Below are 18,645 nucleotides of genomic sequence, written 5' to 3' on the forward strand. Positions count from 1 at the left end.
GAGAGAGTCTTATCGGTGAAAACCCTCATGGACACTGTAAGGCGATGGTGAGTTGAGAAAAGAGCAAAATGAGAGAGGCTTGATAGTGAAAACCCTTCAGGGAACTACAAGTCAACTGAGGATTGTGGATCAAATAGGACAATTGGAGCACTGAAGCCCAGTTTCACAGCTTAGAGGAATAATAAGAGTTAAAGATTAGACTCGCTTAACAGATCAGGCCGCTTAGTCCAAAATGCATGTCATGGTCAGTGGAGATGGCCTTCAAATCATATTAGTTCCTACTTTGTTCCTTTTTTTTGTGTAAAAGTTTTTTTCTTGTTAGATATCATCTATTCTCGTTTTTCTCCTTATTTTGTTCCTCTTGTTTTGTTTAAGTCCCTTTTGAGTCTGTTTTTGTCGAAACAAGTGAGAAATGACTTCAAAATCTGCTACCAGCTTTTTAATCACATGAAGCCGATGTTTGGCAAGCACATCAAATTGGCATAACGCATGAGAATAGTGGGTGCACTGAGTTGGTGATAATAGATGTTCTTGGGATTGAGGTAAGATGCAAAGATCTGGTGAACGTTAGAACACGAGTGCAATGTATCGGGCATATGGTATTGGATTTGAACGAATCAGGAATATTTCTTGTGATAAGGGCGGTCCGGAAAAGCAGTAGGCCGATAGCAAGCACTAACTTCCAAGTTGAAATCCAAGTTGATCGTGACAAGCGCGCACTTCCTAAATTGAGATTTTACCCCTAGGAGACGCACTTCCTAATCAAGGTCTTTCAAGTAATACTTTTAGGAGACACACTTCCTAAATTGAGATTTTATCCCTAGGAGACACACTTCCTAGTTTGGGTCATTTAAATTCATTCCTAGGAGACACACTTCATAGTTTGAGTCATTGAAGTTTCGCCACTAGGAGACGCACTTCCTAGTCTGGGTCTTTCAAGTTATATTTTTTTTTAGGAGACGCACTTCCTAAATTGAGATTTACCCCTAGGAGATGCACTTCCTAGTCTGGGTTTTTCAGGATATAGTTTTAGGAGACGCACTTCCTAAATTGAGATTCCACCCCTAGGAGACGCACTTCCTAGTTTTTGGCCATTTAAATTCATCCCTAGGAGACGCACGTCCTAGTTGGAGTCATTGAAGTTTACCCGTTATGAGACACACTTCCTAGTAGGGATCTTTCAGATTATACTTTTTAGGAGACGCACTTCCTAGCTTTGGTCATTTAAATTCATTCCTAGGAGACGCACTTCCTAGTTTGAGTCATTGAAGTTTTGCCCCTACGCACTTCCTAGTCTGGGTCTTTCAAGTTATATTTTGTTTTAGGAGACGCACTTCCTAAATTGAGATTCCACCCCTAGGAGATGCACTTCCTAGTTTTTTTGGTCATTTAAATTCATCCCTAGGAGACGCACGCCTAGTTGGAGTCATTGAAGTTTTACCCGTTAGGAGACGCACTTCCTAGTAGGGATCTTTCAGATTATACTTTTTAGGAGACGCACTTCCTAGCTTTGGTCATTTGAATTCATTCCTAGGAGACGCACTTCCTAGTTTGAGTCATTGAAGTTTCGCCCCTAGGAGACGCACTTCCTAGTCTGGGTCTTTCAAGTTATATTTTGCTTCAGGAGACGCACTTCCTAAATTGAGATTTTACCCTAGGAGACGCACTTCCTAGTTTGGGTCATATTAGTTTGAGTCAATGAGGTTTTACCCATAGGAGACGCACTTCCAAGTCTGGGTCTTTCAAGTTATATTTTGTTTTAGGAGACGCTCTTCCTAAATTGAGATTTTACCCCTAGGAGATGCACTTCCTAGTTTGAGTCATTTAAGTTCATTCCTAGGAGACGCACTTCCTAGTTTGAGTCATTGAAGTTTCACCCCTAGGAGATGCACTTCCTAGTTGGGGTATTTCAAGTTATATTTTTGTTTTAGGATACGCACTTCCTAAATTGAGATTTCATCCCTAGGAGACGCACTTCCTAGTTTGGGTCATTCATGTTTTATTTTTAGCAGACGCATTTGCTAGTCAAAGTTTCTTGGTTTTATTCAAGGATGATGCACATCCTAGTCGAGTCTTTAGTTTACTCTCATCATTGCATCAATAGCATAAGTGGTTTACTGTTTTGCTAACAACTCACAAATCTTCCGAATGCAAACTGGGGCAGAAAATTTTATTTGTTTTGTTGTTTTGATTGCAGGCACCCACCTAGAGAATGAGGGAATTCATTTCGAAATTATTACAAGTTTCAAGTCAGTAGCAGGCGCCCACCTGGAGAATGAGGGAAGTCATTTCAAAATTCAATTCAAGTTAGAAGTAGCAGAAGCTCGCGGCAAGAATGCGACAATCCGAGATGACCAACAGAAGTAGTCCCAATCCAAAACAAAAAAGTGAATCCAAAATGCAGAAGCAGAGAAAGATGTGAACTGCTCAAGACGTGGTTGAAGTTACGAGCACTGCATGTCCCGTCTTGATCCGAAGAAGTCGTGGAAGAGTGAATTAGCACCTGCAACTAGCAAGCATCAAGGTTCAAATCAAAGTCTGCATGAAGAATCGTTCAAGACTCAAGACAAGCTTCAGAAGACTTATAGATAGGAATCTTGTAACTCATATATAACTGACAAGCTTAGTTAGTCTTTTTTATTTTTGATTTTGATGTAATAATGAGACCGCGGACCAGAACCTCGACGGAACGGTACCTCACTCGACTTTCTCGGCTTCTACGCACACTCCATCATTTCATTCACTTCTGAACTACACGTGGCCTGATTCCTTTATAGCCAAAGATATGTAGGCAGCTCAGATACCAGGGCTCGGTCACAATCTTTTACCCATCTTTCTTTTGTTTTGAATAAGAGTCGGGTCATAAATAAACTACGTTGCTTATTATTCTTTGCTCCGAAAACTCTTCGTCTTTCCAAGCAAAGAGGGTCAGCTGCAAGCACGTAATTTTTGACTTGCGCAATTTTTTTAGTATTCCTATTATTTTTACGCATTTATTTGAGTTAACTTTAATTTTCTAGAATTTAAGTCCATTTTATATTAATTAAGACTTTTGAAAAAAAATATAAATAATAAATAATTAAAAGCACAAAAATAGTTCTACTTTGTCTTATTTTATATTTACGCTGAGGTTATTAATTTTTAGAACAAGTAGAGTTTTGGGCTAGGATTTTCAGATTTATCAAAAACCCAAGCATATTTAGCCCAATTTTGAGCTACTTAAGCCCAATCTTCCCAAATCCATGACCCATCAGTTTGACCCGCGACTCTATCCATTGACCCGCCCCATGTTTATTTTTCAATCTCAACCATCAAATCCTTTAGATCCAAGGGCCATAATTACTCCCATCACTCATATATAAGCCACATTTTAACTAAAACCCTAACCCTATCTCTCACACACAAGAGCTGCCCACCCTAAGAAGCTAAGAGCCGCAGTAGACCCCTGAGCCACACACCCATCGTCTCTTTTTTTGGACAAAAATAGAGAGAGCAGCAGCCATTTCCCTTCTAAAATTCTGATGGGCAAGGACCATTTTTCGAAATCAATAGAAAGAGAGACAATAGCGGCACCCTAAGAGCTCTTATTAGCCGTTGCCTTCTTCCAAACGATCCCATTTCCTTTCCTTCATTCCCATTAAGAGAGGACCCCTTTCCTCTCAAAACCTTAAACCACAAAAACTACCCCATTTCCTTAATTAGGAAGAGCCATAACAAACAGAGAACAGAGAGGAAACGGGAATGGGAATAAGGGAGGAACAGATTTGGACAAAAACGAAAAGGGATTAGGGGAACGAAAATAGATCTAGGCGAAGCTGGAAAGAAAGGAAAAATAGAGCTTCATCTTCTTCTTCTTAAAAGTCATTTTTACCCATTTTCTACATTGGCTAAAAACTCAGCAACTCTTGCCCTTTCCATGGTTGCCGCTGTCGGAGGCGATGACCGGCGACGGCCATAACTGACGCTATTGTTGCACTTCTGAACTACACGTGGCCTGATTTCTTTATAGCCAAGGATATGTAGGCAGCTCAGATACCAGGGCTCGGTCACAATCTTTTACCCATTTTTTTTCTTTTGAATAAGCGTCAGGTCATAAATCAATTACGTTGCTTATTGTTCTTTGCTCCGAAAACTCTTCGTATTTCCAAGCAAAGAGGGGCAGCTGTAAGCACTTAATTTTAGACCCGCGTATTTTTTTTAGTATTCCTATTATTTTTACGCATTTATTTGAGTTAACTTTAATTTTTTAGAATTTAAGTCCATTTTATATTAATTAAGACTTTTGAAAAAAAATATAAAAATAAATAACTAAAAGCACAAAAATAGTTTTACTTTGTCTTATTTTCTACTATTTAGAAGCGACAGTTAAGGATCTCTTCGTCGTCCTGTTTTCACAAATTTACGATAAAGTCCTTTTCGTTGTCCTGTTGGGCTATTGATGTTGCATCAACATTGGGGGTACTTTGGTATTTCTATATTTTACACCGCCGACTTTAAATTTTTTGAAAATCTAAAACCTTCCGCTTACTCTTTGTCTCTATTGGTACGCGCCTCTTCATCGTCTCTTTGGTTACTGTATGTGGAAGCTAAACCCGCTCTTGCTTTTAGTGATGTGTAGCTCAACAACACTTGCCCTTTGATGAGCATGTGTAGCGTACTTATGGCGGTAACTGCTAGCCCTAAAGCCAGTTCACTTTTGCTGTCCTTGTTTCTGCTAATTTGATCTTTTCATTTGATCGCACACTCATCCAAGTCCCGGTGGCAATGCATCATTATATTTTCGAAATTGGGTTTCTCTTCCGCTTTCAGATTTCATCTTTGGAGTTTTTGAGTTGCCAACAAGTTTCTCGACTCTCTTTGGATCTAGACATGGAGAGAAGAAGCCTTTTGTATTGCTTTCTTTTCAAGTCGTGTAAACTGAAACTGAAAATTTGGGTTTGAGAACATTTCCAGAAGCTGTTTAATTACCATGAAGTCCATGTGAAAAGGTGGGTCTGGTACCGTCATGACAGATTGAAGATGGTTGCAAAAGAACTGTGACTCTTTCTCTTCAAATACAAGGTAGTGTCCTTAGTTTCTGGTTTCTACACTGAGCTGGGGTTAGTGTAGCTGAAGAAAAATGGAATTATCTTTTGCGTCTTCGGTACAATTATCTCTTTTTTCAAATTTTACGGGTATGAATTTTTAGTTATGTGATTTTGTTATTGCTAGAATCTAAGTTAGATGGTGCACTGTGGGTTAAACCAGCTGAATAAATAAATAACTCTCTGAATTTAATGGGTTGTTATATGTTAATGTCTCAATAATGCTATGTTGTTATTCATATTGTGATATCGTATCTGTTCCTGGCGAATCTAAAGTTCCTTTGGATATATTTGTTGTGTAATTAAATATTACATGTTAGTTGTTTTATAATGGTAATCTTCATAATCATACACGTTTATAACGTGAAATAGCTGTGTCATTTCTGGTCGTTATATTTATCTGTTCTTTCATGAGTATCCCTTGCTATTTGTTTAAAAAACTATAACTATAATGATGCACAATGACGTGTAGGACAACTGGAGTACCGATAGTTGAGGAAAAATTACATAAATAGATATTCGACACTAAAAACAATAGCGCTCACTCGATGACAGAAGCTCATGATAAGAATGTCAAACACCGAACAACAGATAACTGCACTACAATAACTATGAAAGAAGAAATGTTGTTGGATATTTGCTTTTTGTAAACTCTCTTTTCTATGGTAAACGACTGATGTTGTTGCACTGTGAGTACTTATGATATTTTCAGATTCAGCTTTAAGCTAACCCTCTCTATTTCACAGCATTGTCGCAACAGTTATGCCTAGCTGCCAGTTTGCTGATGCAGTTAGAACCATAGTACCTTCTGAATTGGTATATTCTATTCTGTTTTACTTGTAACCTATAAAGAATAGTGCTAAGATATGCTTCACAGTATGTGCTATATTTATATCAATATAATCAGGAAGAACAATCATCTTTTATGTCCTATTTCTTGTGAAAGCATTATCTGAAGCTTAATATTATGTGCTAGAATTAGTTAGATTTGGCTTGTCCATGTCAGTGCACATAAGTTCTTCACCCACTCAACAATATTATCTCACCGTCTTTATCATTTTCAGAAACCACTTATGCATTTAATTAAGAGTACAAAACTTTTAGTCATTTGGTCTATAATCAGTTCAGTTTCTTTTATTGATCAAGCAAAATAAGTTGGAGCATTCACCAATTACCACTATAACTTTTTTTCTCTTTTACACTACAGATAAATTGGTGTAATCATTTCAAAATATGGCATGGCATGGGACGACTTTTGCTCTCCCTTGTAAAATTTGGGATCTGATTCACCTGTTGTTCAAACTGTTGGTTACTGCATATTCATAGTAATTTTCTGCAGCGTATGGTCTTGCACATAGTGTTCACACGTAATATCCTCGACTTACGTACTCCGGCATGCTAAGAATCTTTTTGCAGACTCTCTAAATGTTAAGGTTGGAAACTACGTTTGTTGCCTAATCATATACTTTATGTTCATAATTTTGTGCATATTATGAACCTTGAAGACATAATCACGAAAAAAATGAAGATTGGATCCAACTATAAGCTATATTAGAAATGTTGGTATTGTTGTTTGCTAATCTTTGCTAAATCTCAACTTGGGTTTATGAACTCCTACTTATGTTGTTTTTAAAGTATAGTGTACAACTGGTTAGTCAATTACTTCTTAGTCATAATGGTTAACTACACATTGAAGTAACAAATTCATTCCTACACCAAATGTGCTTCATGATCTATAAGTGTTTTCACCAGAATTTGATTGCTAAAATTATGTCGATGGCTAATTTATTTCACTGTTGTTATAGTCTATTTTACACGACAGTTTATCATATTTGTTGACAGCAATTTTCACTGCTGCTATCTTGTACAGATCCATATCACCTGGTGCTGTTGGAAAACCATATGATTTTGGGATTATAGCTTCTGTGGTAATTCTGCTTCTGACATTAGTGCTTTACTTGATGTCATTTTGAAGCAAAATATCGTAGTTGCTATCCAATTAATCATAGCTTATCAGCTTTTTAATTTTCTGAACACAAAGAAGCTATGATACAAAGAAACTACGCTTTACCTGCATATACCACTGAGAAGCCTTAGCGCAATGGTAGGAGTTTCTATTATGTGATCAGGAAGTCACGAGTTCAAATTGTGGGAAGAATCTCTTGAAAAAATGCAAGGTAAAGCTGCATAATGAGAAATAACTACTAGGGCTTGACAGTTATGTAATGCAATATTGCAATATATGGAAAATAAACCAAAAAGGGGGTTTTGTGTAGGAATATGGAACCTCATTTCTCTGCAGTGCCTAATATAAGAGGTACTTCCTAATTCAATAGTGACTAAAGTCCTCATTTCTTAGCATCATCGTTGTGCAAATCTGCAGATCCTTTCTGCATTTTCTGAAATTGAACTTCATATTGGTCTATTAATCAAAATTTAGTTTTCTTAATGGATAATATAAGTAGTAAGGCTGGGTTGATGTTGATTTATATTGTACCTAAACCCGTCAAATGTTAAAGAGTAGCTGTTTTGACTTTAACTTCTGATAACATGGTGTTGTAGTTGTATCTAAACTAAGCTATTGTAACTTGTTTAACTTATTTAAAGTTTTGTTGTATGAACTAGGTATATATCATTGATGAGTCAAGGTTGATAAAATCCAAATTAGCAAATTGAAGAGCTCGAGTTTGTTTGGTAGAATGTGCTGGGATGTTAGGGTCATTGGTGTAAATCTCATTATCTTGAACAATGAACATATGTAAAGTTAGTTCTCTGAAGTTCGTAAAATCTGTTTCATTTTGCTTTAATTTAAAGTTTGCATTAATATCTTGCTAAATACATGAATGTCTCTTTGTCTGCTTGCCTGTGGTGTATTTCAGAAACAGTTTAAGTTAAGAAGATTTTGCCTTTCTTACATCTATAATGTTAAGCTGCTTTGGTTGTTCCAATACTTCTGTTTTCTTATACATAATTTTCCCTTTTTTCATCAATCTCCTTTGCGAATTAAAAATGTCAATGGTTGAAAGATAAAACAAGATGTACTCAATCTAATTGAAGAATCACATTTGGATCTTTTTTGTGTAAATTGATGAAGAGTTGAAGAAAATTCGGGAGGCTCGTGAATATTCTTACATGGTATGTCAAAGTTATTAAAATGAACTTTCTCATCTGTGATATATGGACTTGGTTCCTGAAAATTCCAAGTATTATGACATTCACAATGAATTTCCTTCAGGACTTTTGTGAGGTTTGCCCGAAAAAGATAATTAATTATGAGGAGAAGATTAAAAAGTCTTACGAAGAATAGTTGCACACAGGGGCGGATGCATGAGAGATGAAACGGTGTTACGCGACACCGCTTCGTTGAAATTTTTTACGAAATATATGTAGTAATACTGTACGGGTATAATAAGATAAAGAAAATGACACCACTTGATATATATTGTTAAAAATTATGGTGCTGTAGCATTGAATCTATTATAACTTAATACTCAATAAAACCAATGGACTAAGGCTATTTCTTGTTGATTAATATGATAATTAATATTATTTATTCGCCGCTCTTCTATAAATATCGACACCACTTGCGAAAAATCCTATGTATGCCCATGTTTGCACACTGATGAAGAGACCCGTTACTGTGTTGCTGGAAGTTGCAAGTGTAGGATCTATTGTTTAGGCTTTGCATCACTATATGCCAACTATAATATGGTTGCTGAAATATATACTTTGTGTTGTAGGTCTTTTTAATGTCAGAGCTCGCAATGAGGCTTGGATTCTTGGAAGAGGATATGAAGGTCCAAATCTCGCTACAAGGTTAGTTGTTTCATTTGGATAGTTACAGACGACGCGTGGCACAACAAATGCTTTTGAAGTCAACCTCACAATATTTTTCTTGCTACTTTTGTATAGATTAAATATGCGATAGCAACAAGGAATGCTAAACCGAAAATATGGATTCAATTAGCTGTGTGTTTTTACCTTGGTTGATATTTTTTATATAGTCATGGCTAAATCGTGTATAAGTGAGCCACAATAAGTACGGTAAATCAAAGTAGCATCTGTGTGGAATTTGACGCACAACTTATTTATTAATTTATCTTCTAGAGTCATATTCAGATTATTGCCATATCTTAAGAGATAGGGATCTATCTATTTCTCATCCTATTCTTTAAATTAGCAACATTGCTTTGGATAGCCATGTCGGCCATATATTCAATTTGCTTTGGAGACGGAAACAGTTTTATATAATCTTTGTTGTCAGTGTTCAATAAATATAAAGGTCTTATATATTAACTATATGGATTCTTATGACAGGTTCTGCGTGATTTAAATATTGAAGGTTCCTTCTGAGCATTTTGGATATGGAATCTATATCGCCCGAAAAGTTCTCTCCGACTTCTTCTTATAGATTCATACATTGGAGTTTGCCTTCAACATTGGATTCTACATATTTAATCGGCGAAATGAAGCATTGGCTAATAGTTTAATGGAGGTGGAGCCTACAAGGCAATCAAATTTAGAAATGGATTGACTGTAAGAGAAGAATAGAGGCTTTCTCTTAGAGACTTCTGGTTTACTAAATTACATGTCGTGCTCCCTACCTCATGGGTCATATTTCTAAGTACACGAAACAAATAGTCAATAAGTTTAATAGAGTTGTTTGAGCAAAAAGAACATTGTTTCAAGTGAGGCATAAGTCATCACTAGAATATTGAGAAAATGTCTTGAATATTGAGAAAATACTTAGTTGCAACAAATCAAACTCATATATATGAAGTCTAATACGACTCTATAAATACTTAGTTTCAAGGGATCTTAATACTTTATGCTAATTTCTTCATTTTATGTTCGGGCCTGGGCTCGGCATAGGCCATCCGACACTAGTGTTGTTATATAGAAGTGGGAGTTGGGGGTCTACGAACAGTCGAACAGGGGCACTTCTATAAATATGAATTAAGTAGGGGTAAATTGATAATTTTATCCATTCTTTTCCCTCAAAACACGTGTACTACAATTGTGTAAAATTGATTTACCATCTAAACCAAGACTGATACCCTGTTCTCCTTATCCTTGTTTAATTCTCCTCCATCAATGTTCTCTGTACTACTGATTCTTTGGTGAAGCTGCCATATTTTCTTATGGGTATTCAAGAAAATGTTGTGTCTTTAGCTCTTGAAACTTATTTTGCAAATGCATGTGAATAAGATGAGGCAAGAGATAATCTCTTTATCTTGCCCATCTTATGCATAGTGCGGCTCATATTAAGAGGTAATGGATAAAATTCTACTTTCTAAGAAAATTATTAAGATCCCTTATTTGGGTTATTTCGATTTTATGGTTTTCGTTAATTTGTATTTCAATGCTTATAGTAGTGTATGTAAAAAGAAGCAGATGGTATACTTAGGGATTTCAGACACATTCGTATTTCATTGATAAGGAAATGGTTCCTGGATGATAACCTTGTAAAAGTGCTTCTTTTAATTTTCTTTTGGCTGAAATTAGGTGTCAATTTAGTTTCTACTTTCGTCCTGTCCTATTCGTATCTTCTTCTTGCGTGCTTATGAATATATTATTTTCTCTATTTTGCTACCCCTTTCTATATATGTATGTTCTGATTTGACACTGATTTGCATAGATCTAATATTTCATGGATATTGTCTGTTTAGTTCATTCTCCTCTTTTCTCTACTGTTCTTCTAACTTTATATTTACTTTGTTCACATTTTTCTTATATTTTGGTATAAAGCTTTCTTTAAATTACTAGAGTGTTTTACATGGTTAATGTTTAAACATGATCTACATTGATACTCATGCCAAATAAGTCCTTAAGAAAATTTTAAAAGAAAAAAAGATGTACGATGAGATAAACATGTTAAAATATCCTCAAACTAAAAAGAGGTATATATTTGGGTTTGGTTATACCACATGCAGCATGCGCGAACTAATTCCCTCAACTTCCAAACTACGGGCCCTTCATTTTTACAACAATATGAGAGGGGATAAAGGTGTTGTAACACCCCGTAAATTCGGCTTAGGTATGAATGAGTTAAAGGAGTAGTAAGGTTATATTTTGAACATGTGAAGTCCCATCGGGATGATTATGGGTGAAAATAGTTGTTTCAAAATCAAGATGGAAAGTGAGGTGCATAAGATTTGACAAAATCGACTAAGTTTGCAGAAGGTCTGTCTTCCAGCAGGGTTCAGTGAAAATGTGTAAGGAATTTGGGAAAATTTGAAGCATGAAAGTTGTAGGCCTTTGAAATAGCTTTCCAACGATATTGTGGAGCCCAAACGGAGCTCTGTGCAAAAAGTTATGCCCGTTTTACAGAATGGTGTGTAACCACCGCGTTCGGCCGCGTTTGACCGCGACCGCGAACGTGAGGTAGTGCTCCAGCGATTTACCGTGGTCGGGACCGCGGTCAGGCCTATTGGGACGCGGTGGCCAACTTGGAAAGTCATTTTTTAGCTCTATTTTGTCCCCCACAGCCCCAAAACATAAAAACTTGCTCTAGAAAGGAAAGCTCTCAAAAACCTAACTCCTTAAGGGTCCCTCCACCACCCAAGGTAAGTTCTAATGGTGATTCTAAGTTAATTTCAATTTCCCAACATCTTATTAACATGGGTAAACCCTCCATATCATTAGATATTCGATTGGGACATCGTTGTTGAGAGAAGGAAGCCTAGAACTCGAATTCAAAGAGTTTGAACTTCAAAAAGGTAATGTCTTCACCTTCTAATTGATTCTAGCATTGGTTTAACGATTATAAATCCTAGTTCATGAGTTATGAGTTGATAGGTTTGATAGCAAAGCATGAACGATTATAGGGTTGGGGGTTGATTATTGGTTAAGGGTGTTGTTTACCTTATGGGTGATGAAGAATAATGTTGATTATAATCATTTGAGACTTTAGAATTTATCTAGGAACGAGAGAATGGGTTGTTGGGTGTAGAGACACTATTAATAAGGACTATGAAGCTTTATTTCACCAAGTGTTTGATAAAATACTTAAGTGACCAAAACATGAGCATCATAGCTAATATGGAATCCCTTTGACTTGTATTGCTATAGATTAAAGTTGAAAGGGTTGACAAACATTGTATTACGCTCAGGGGCAGGAAGTTAAGGTATGTAAGGCTAACTCTTTACGTTTGGGAATGTCTATGATTCTCCCTACGTCCCATTCATTATGACCATTAACAATTTCCTCAGAAAGTAACTATGCCTTAGTTCCCTGAATAGTAGTAGAACTTCTATTCTCTAGATGGCATAGTTTCATAATCATTCGATATTTTATGAGTTTCAGTTATGACAAATCAACTTATTATGAATACTCATCTCAGTCTAATCCTATTCACTATTCCAATATCATGCAACTCGGTATGGCTCATTATTTCAGTATCATGTATTGCAGTATGATTCTCAGTTCCTGATTCTAAATTCCTGAATGTTGAATACCTGTTTTTGGGCCTGAGGCCGCAGTTTATACTTTATGCATTTTGGACCTGAGGTCGCAGTTATGTATACGTATACTTGGGCCCGAGGCCGCAGTTTGTGCGCGCGCGCGCGCGCGCACACACACACACACATATATACTTGCAGTCGGCTACTTGTTTATACTTGCAGACCTTTCAGTATTTTTCGCATCTGCGATATTTCAGTCACTCTTTAGTAGATTATCATGTTTTATATTTACCTCTAGCTCATAGTTATACCACATGTTGATCCAGCCATACAGTTGGTTGCTCGGTCACATGCAGTCAGGCACCGAGTGCCGTGTTACGCCCAGACCATGGTTCGGGGCATGACAGGTGCTGTTGCCATCTCTCAACTTGTGAAGCACTCTCCATTCTCCAATGTTGGAGGATTTGAGGTGTTTATCTACAATGATTGGAATGTGTATACTCTTTTTTCACAAAGAGTTAGAGTATGCACCAGCTTAACCTTGATTGGTGTGATAAGATGTTCACTCATGAAGTTGGAATTGTGTTAAGAAAAGTCATATCAAGTTTGGAGTAGATACTCTTTGCAATAAGGCGAGATGAACCTTTTTGAAATAATAATTGGTACTTAAAATTGTATAGGGTAAGCCAATTTATTTTGTTATTGTGTTGCCATTACTAAGTCTCGTGGTGAGTTTATGTGAGGTCCCCACAAAATTCTGTTGTTAGATTGTGAATGTCCTAAGTTTAGGTGCGTGTCATTACATATACCCTTCATTCTCACTTGCTCCTGCAGCAATAGGAGAAGATGAGAGAGAAATGAAGAAAAAGAAAAATTGGGGTGGTTATACCAAATGCTAGATGGTAGTGAAGGTAATGGACCAACTCTGAATTTTGTAGTTTTTATCCTATTTCTTGATGGATATGTAAACATGCGATTCTATCTTCTTCTTTTTTAATAATATTGATCTACAATCTTCATTCTGCTCCTGAAATTCTCCTTGCGTTTTTACTTTAGTTTTGTTTTAAGTAAATCATGTATACTATATGTTACTATTTGATTCTTACAATATGATCTTTACTCTTTTTTAACGTTCCCTTGGTGGATTTTGTACATGCATGTAGTTGATTGTTCAAATTCTTCTGTAGAAGTATACTGAAATTACCATGACGAAAAAATAGTAATAAAAAGGGAAGAATTTGGATGCAGCGAAGAAGTTTGACGATATGCCTCAAGTACTGAATAACTTTTTTTATCTCCTATTTTTGTAGGTGCTCTATAACACAGAGATCTATCATCCAGCAATACTAAAGGTATATTACTTACTCCTATTGGAAAGAAATACTGAATAATGTAATATGTATTATATTTGTTTGAAATGCTTTTAGTTTGCTTATATGTTTATTGCATTATTGCTACTGTTTATCTAAATAAATCGGGAAAGTCAGATACAATCCAATCTGGCGTGGAGTTCTTTTTCTGTGGCTTCCATTTTGCTACTCAGTATGTATTCATGATTGAATTAGCTCAACAACAAAAATATTTTATTCGTGTTTAACCTCCTCTTAAAGGGTTGCATAATAGCCACAGTGCCTTTTCTGATACAACAATTAATTTAATCGCGTAATTTTCTTGATTGTGTAATGTGAATATGTGATTAGCTGAGAGAAATGTGTCGTGGCTTCAAGAGTTAACAGTCCAAGAATGCCCTAACATTAGTCAAGGAAATTTCAGTTGAGGGTAATGCACACTCTGGTTCCCATTTCTTTTAAACATTTTTTTGTTTGCTTGGATACTGATCTCCATTAGATCCTGAGTTGTTACCTTATGACGTAAGTGTTACTCCTGACCTGTTACGGAAGTGGGAACTTGACAATTAGGTGGAATTTGTTTTCTATCTTGGAATTACCAAATCTTTCTTTCTAATCAAAGTAGCTCTTCTCTATGTTCTATATTTAAGCTTCCACTACACATATGTTTATTATTAATGTAATGGTTAATGATACATGACTTTACACTACGTTCTTTCTCTGATGATTTTTGGTGAGATGAGTTTACCACTTCGACACTTCAATGAGTCCTCTGGAAAGACATTCCAGTTCTAGATCAGCGTCAGTGCGTCACTTTTCTTTCTTTATCTTATTTCCTCTCCTCTTTCTTATTCTGTCTGGATTATCAAATTAAAATTGAGTATTCAATAAAGGATTGATGAATTCTCAATTGATTAAAATAAAACTAAAAATGATGTGAAGGAAGGATAAACAGAATATGGATGGGGTATACATTATAGATTCTAGATAGCCTTAGTTCGATGAGTAGCATTGAGAATTAACACCCTTCAACTAGGGGTGTCCATGGTTCGGTTTGGGTCGACTTTTCTCTAAAAAGAAACCAAACCAAGTGTTTAACCAAAAAGTGGAATTTCAGTCAAAGTTTATTTTAGAAGAATTCGGGTTACTGATAATCAAATAGAAATAAGGATAATGGATGTAAATAAAGGATGAATAGAAAGCGAAGTAAATCAGTATATTCAATAGTCTTTTTGTGTCCTTACAAATGATCACTCTTCTCCTTTTTATAGTTATTTCTAAGATATACGTTTTGCCTTTGTCATAATAAGGCCATTATAGACAATTAAAGGCATTTAATGCTACGTTATAAATGATAATCATTGTAATTCAATACAGATTCTATAATGTTTCCAGTAATTAATGCCTATTAAATATTGTATCCGTACTCTCTTTTGCTATCAGGTTCATTCTCTTTAACTTTTGAACTTAAATAGGTACGAGTGCCGAGTCTTTTGAATCTCTGCTCGTGTCTCTGCTCGCGTCTCTACTCATGTCTCTGCTCGTGTCTGTTGCAACTCGTGCCTCTTTGTTGATCATCATTCTTTGACCAATCTACGTGTCATGACATGTCATCTTTCAATCACTTCAATATATATAAACTCAATTTTTCCCAATACAAATAGTTCCCCCACTTGCCATTTATTCATCAATTGAATATTTGGGAAGTGGATTTTATTAAAGCGGGAATATTTGCCGCCATTAATTCTCTTCTGGAATCGACGCTTCATTTGTCACTTCTATTTAATGCCTATTACACGTGGCATCTTCTGATTGGTTCTGCGACTTTGCAGCGTCTTTTAAGGCTTTTTTACGGCTTCACCAATTACGAAATGACAGTTCTCATTATGACTTTTCCATCATTGCACATTTTCCTCTGACGGTTGCTTCTAAATATAAATATAATTTTCACCTTTGTCTTTCTCACATAAAGTTCTCAGAATATTCATTCTTGTTTGCTTCTTCCTCGTACTATTATGTCTTCATCAAACCTTAACCCTAGGAGAGTCCCCATTGTCGATAACCTTCCTCTTGCCCCTAGTAGGAGCAGAAGAGGAGGTAGACTTCGTAATTTAGGGTCTTTTTCCACACGTGCTTCTTCTCTTCCTTCATCTAGTTCCAGTCCATCTTCTAGAACCAGAGGCTCCCTTTCTCAAAGGTCTTCGTCTAGAAGTAAAGAACCCACTGAGCCCCTTCGTGAACCCACTGTAGATGAGATTGTTCCCGTTGAACTATCTTTTTATAATGATAGAGAATCTCTCAGAAACCAACTGTCTTCATTAGATCGTGCTGACATCTACCCAACTCAGATTACTGAAGGTCTGATTTCTTTAGTTCGTAAAGATTGCCATTGGAGCCATGACTTCCCTATTATAGTTCCAAATGCGAACCAAAGAATTACCTCTTATTTAATTGGGTTTTCTTTTGTTTATACATATCCTTTCACGTTGGGTTTCAAACCTGCTATTGACCCTGTTATCCTCGAATTCTGTCATTTTTTCGACGTCTGTTTAGGACAAATTGGCCCTATTGTGTGGAGGGCTGTTGCTTGTTTGAGACACTTAACCAACATGGCTGGTGTGCCTTTTACTTTATCCCATTTAATTCACCTTTACTCTCCCAGACTCTTTCGCCAAGGAGTTTTTACATTAGTAGAAAGAAGAAAAAGAATTCTGGTTAATCCAGAAGACGATAAAGACCGTGGCTGGTATGCCAGGTTTGTTGCTGCCCCCACTGTTGGTTTAGTGGGTGAAGAAAACGTTCCCTTTCCTGAGAAGTGGAATTTTGCACGTGAGTTTTCTTTTTAATAACCTTCACATACCTTTTTCTCAGTTCTGTTGATTGTCGTTTTAATTTCCTTCTCTTCTTTTTTTTAGCAACCATGGGAATTGTCAATGAAATTCCCAATTTTCGTGGTTGGGTAGGAAAGTTGTTAAATGCTGCCCCGATGGAGGGTAGATCTTGGAAAACTCTCTCTCAACAATTTGGTTGGAAAGTGAAAACTCACGGTAAAAGTCTTTTTTATAACTTTTCTTATCGCTTCTTCCAGAATTTATTTTAATCCTTCTTTTTATCAGGATTTGCCATGCGAGGTATTACTGCTGAGGCTGTCGTAGCTTCCCGAATTTCTTTGGAAAGGGCCCAAGAAATAATTTTGGGCTCTTCATCGAAAAGGAAAGCTACTATCGATCAAGACTCTGAGGAGGAGGAAGAACAAGACGGGGGTTCTTTGATAAAAAGGCCACGAGCTAGGAGACGAATTATTTCAGATGATGAAGCATCTCCCCCTCGTTCTACTCCTCACACCGAGCCTGTTGAAGCCTCGTTGGTGATTCCCGATGATGATACCCCCGCTGCCGCCCGTGATTCTGTTGAACAGCTTTTTACCCGCGGGTTTGGTAGTGAAAGTTTGAAATCAATTTCTGATGAAGCGCCCCTTTACTTCTTTTCCTTTATCTGCTCCTACAATACCTTCTTTGTCTTTCGAGGCTGTTCCCGTTGCTGCTTCTCCCCCAGCTATTTTGACTTCTTCTACTGCTCCTCCCCCAGCTGTTTTGACTTCTTCCACAGTTCCTCCCATAACTGTTCAACAAACTGAGGTTGGTTCCTCAAGTAGAAGTGGAGCCATGAGACAGGTTATCATCGAAATCCCTGCCGATGGTAATCTTCTGAGAAAATCAGGAGGAGCCGACGTGTGGTTGAAACCCCTAATTGGTCCAACAGAGAAGGCCAAGCTTGAGAGCCACAGTTCTTTAACTTTGATGAATGACATAATACAATCATCATTAAAGGTATTCCTTTTTAATGATTTACTATTACTTTTTATAAGGTTCTCACCCTTTTTTTTCTTCTTTTCTCTCTTTTTTTTAGATCAACCTCGTTGATACAGAGATGATGAAGAGGGTTTCACACGGAGCAGTTGATGCATGAGTACCAAGTTAAAGCAAAATAACTGGAGAGAGTAATATGAGAGCCTTCAAATTGATATGGAAGCATTAGAAGAGAACAAGTGCACCTTAGAACAGCAGCTGAGAGCTTTAACTTCGGAATTGGCGGTTGAAAGAGCTTCCTCAAATCAAACTAGTAAAGACAAAAATCTCCTCGAAACTTCTTTTTCCGAGCAACTCTCCAAGGCTAGTGAAGAAATCAGAGAGTTGAAGGCTCTCTTAAGTAAAAAAGAAGCTTATGCTGGTGAACTTGTGCAAACTTTGACTCAGACTCAAGAAGACCTCCGGAAATCTTCTGGTAAGGTTCGCTTTTTAGAAAGTTCACATGCTTCTCTTCAAATTTCCTATGATTCTTCCTTGGTTGAGAATGAGAAACTTAAAAGTGAAATTGCTGAGTGGGAAAAGGATTACGAGATTCTCGAGGATAAAACCGCAATTGAAGTGAGTTGGGCATTTTTAAATTCTCGCCATGATACCCTTGTAGAAGTTAGCCAAGAGAATTTCAACTTGGAGGTTGAGTTGGCTAGAATAAAAGAAACCATCGAAAAAACTCAGCAAAGCCAAGACTTTTCTTCTCCCTTGGCTGAAACTTCTGAGAATATAGAAGATGATACAGGTACGGTGAGTGCTCCAATTCCTTCAAGTCAAGTTGAGCCTGCTGCTTCTGACGATCCTGCTTTAGTTCCTTCTTCAACTCCCTAGTGACAAGTTTATGATATGTAACTCTTTTTTTTTCTTTTTGGTGGTATGTGGTTGTAACCCTTGGTTGTTTTTAAGGGTTTGTTGAAAACGTTAAGTCCCCAGACGTTTTATGGGGCGCTT

The 18,645-nt window shown here is 36.8% G+C and overlaps 1 long non-coding RNA gene across 1 annotated transcript; it reads left to right on the plus strand.

Annotated features, from left to right (window-relative positions):
- The first annotated feature begins 10,069 nt into the window (after positions 1–10,069).
- LOC109217120 lies at positions 10,070–14,015 on the plus strand. Its single transcript, XR_002066602.1, has 2 exons — positions 10,070–10,355; positions 13,799–14,015. It is a non-coding gene; the product is annotated as an uncharacterized LOC109217120 (long non-coding RNA).
- The last annotated feature ends 4,630 nt before the right edge of the window (positions 14,016–18,645 follow it).

This window comes from Nicotiana attenuata, unplaced genomic scaffold, assembly GCF_001879085.1.
Source record: "Nicotiana attenuata strain UT unplaced genomic scaffold, NIATTr2, whole genome shotgun sequence".
NCBI classification, from domain to species: Eukaryota; Viridiplantae; Streptophyta; class Magnoliopsida; order Solanales; family Solanaceae; genus Nicotiana; species Nicotiana attenuata.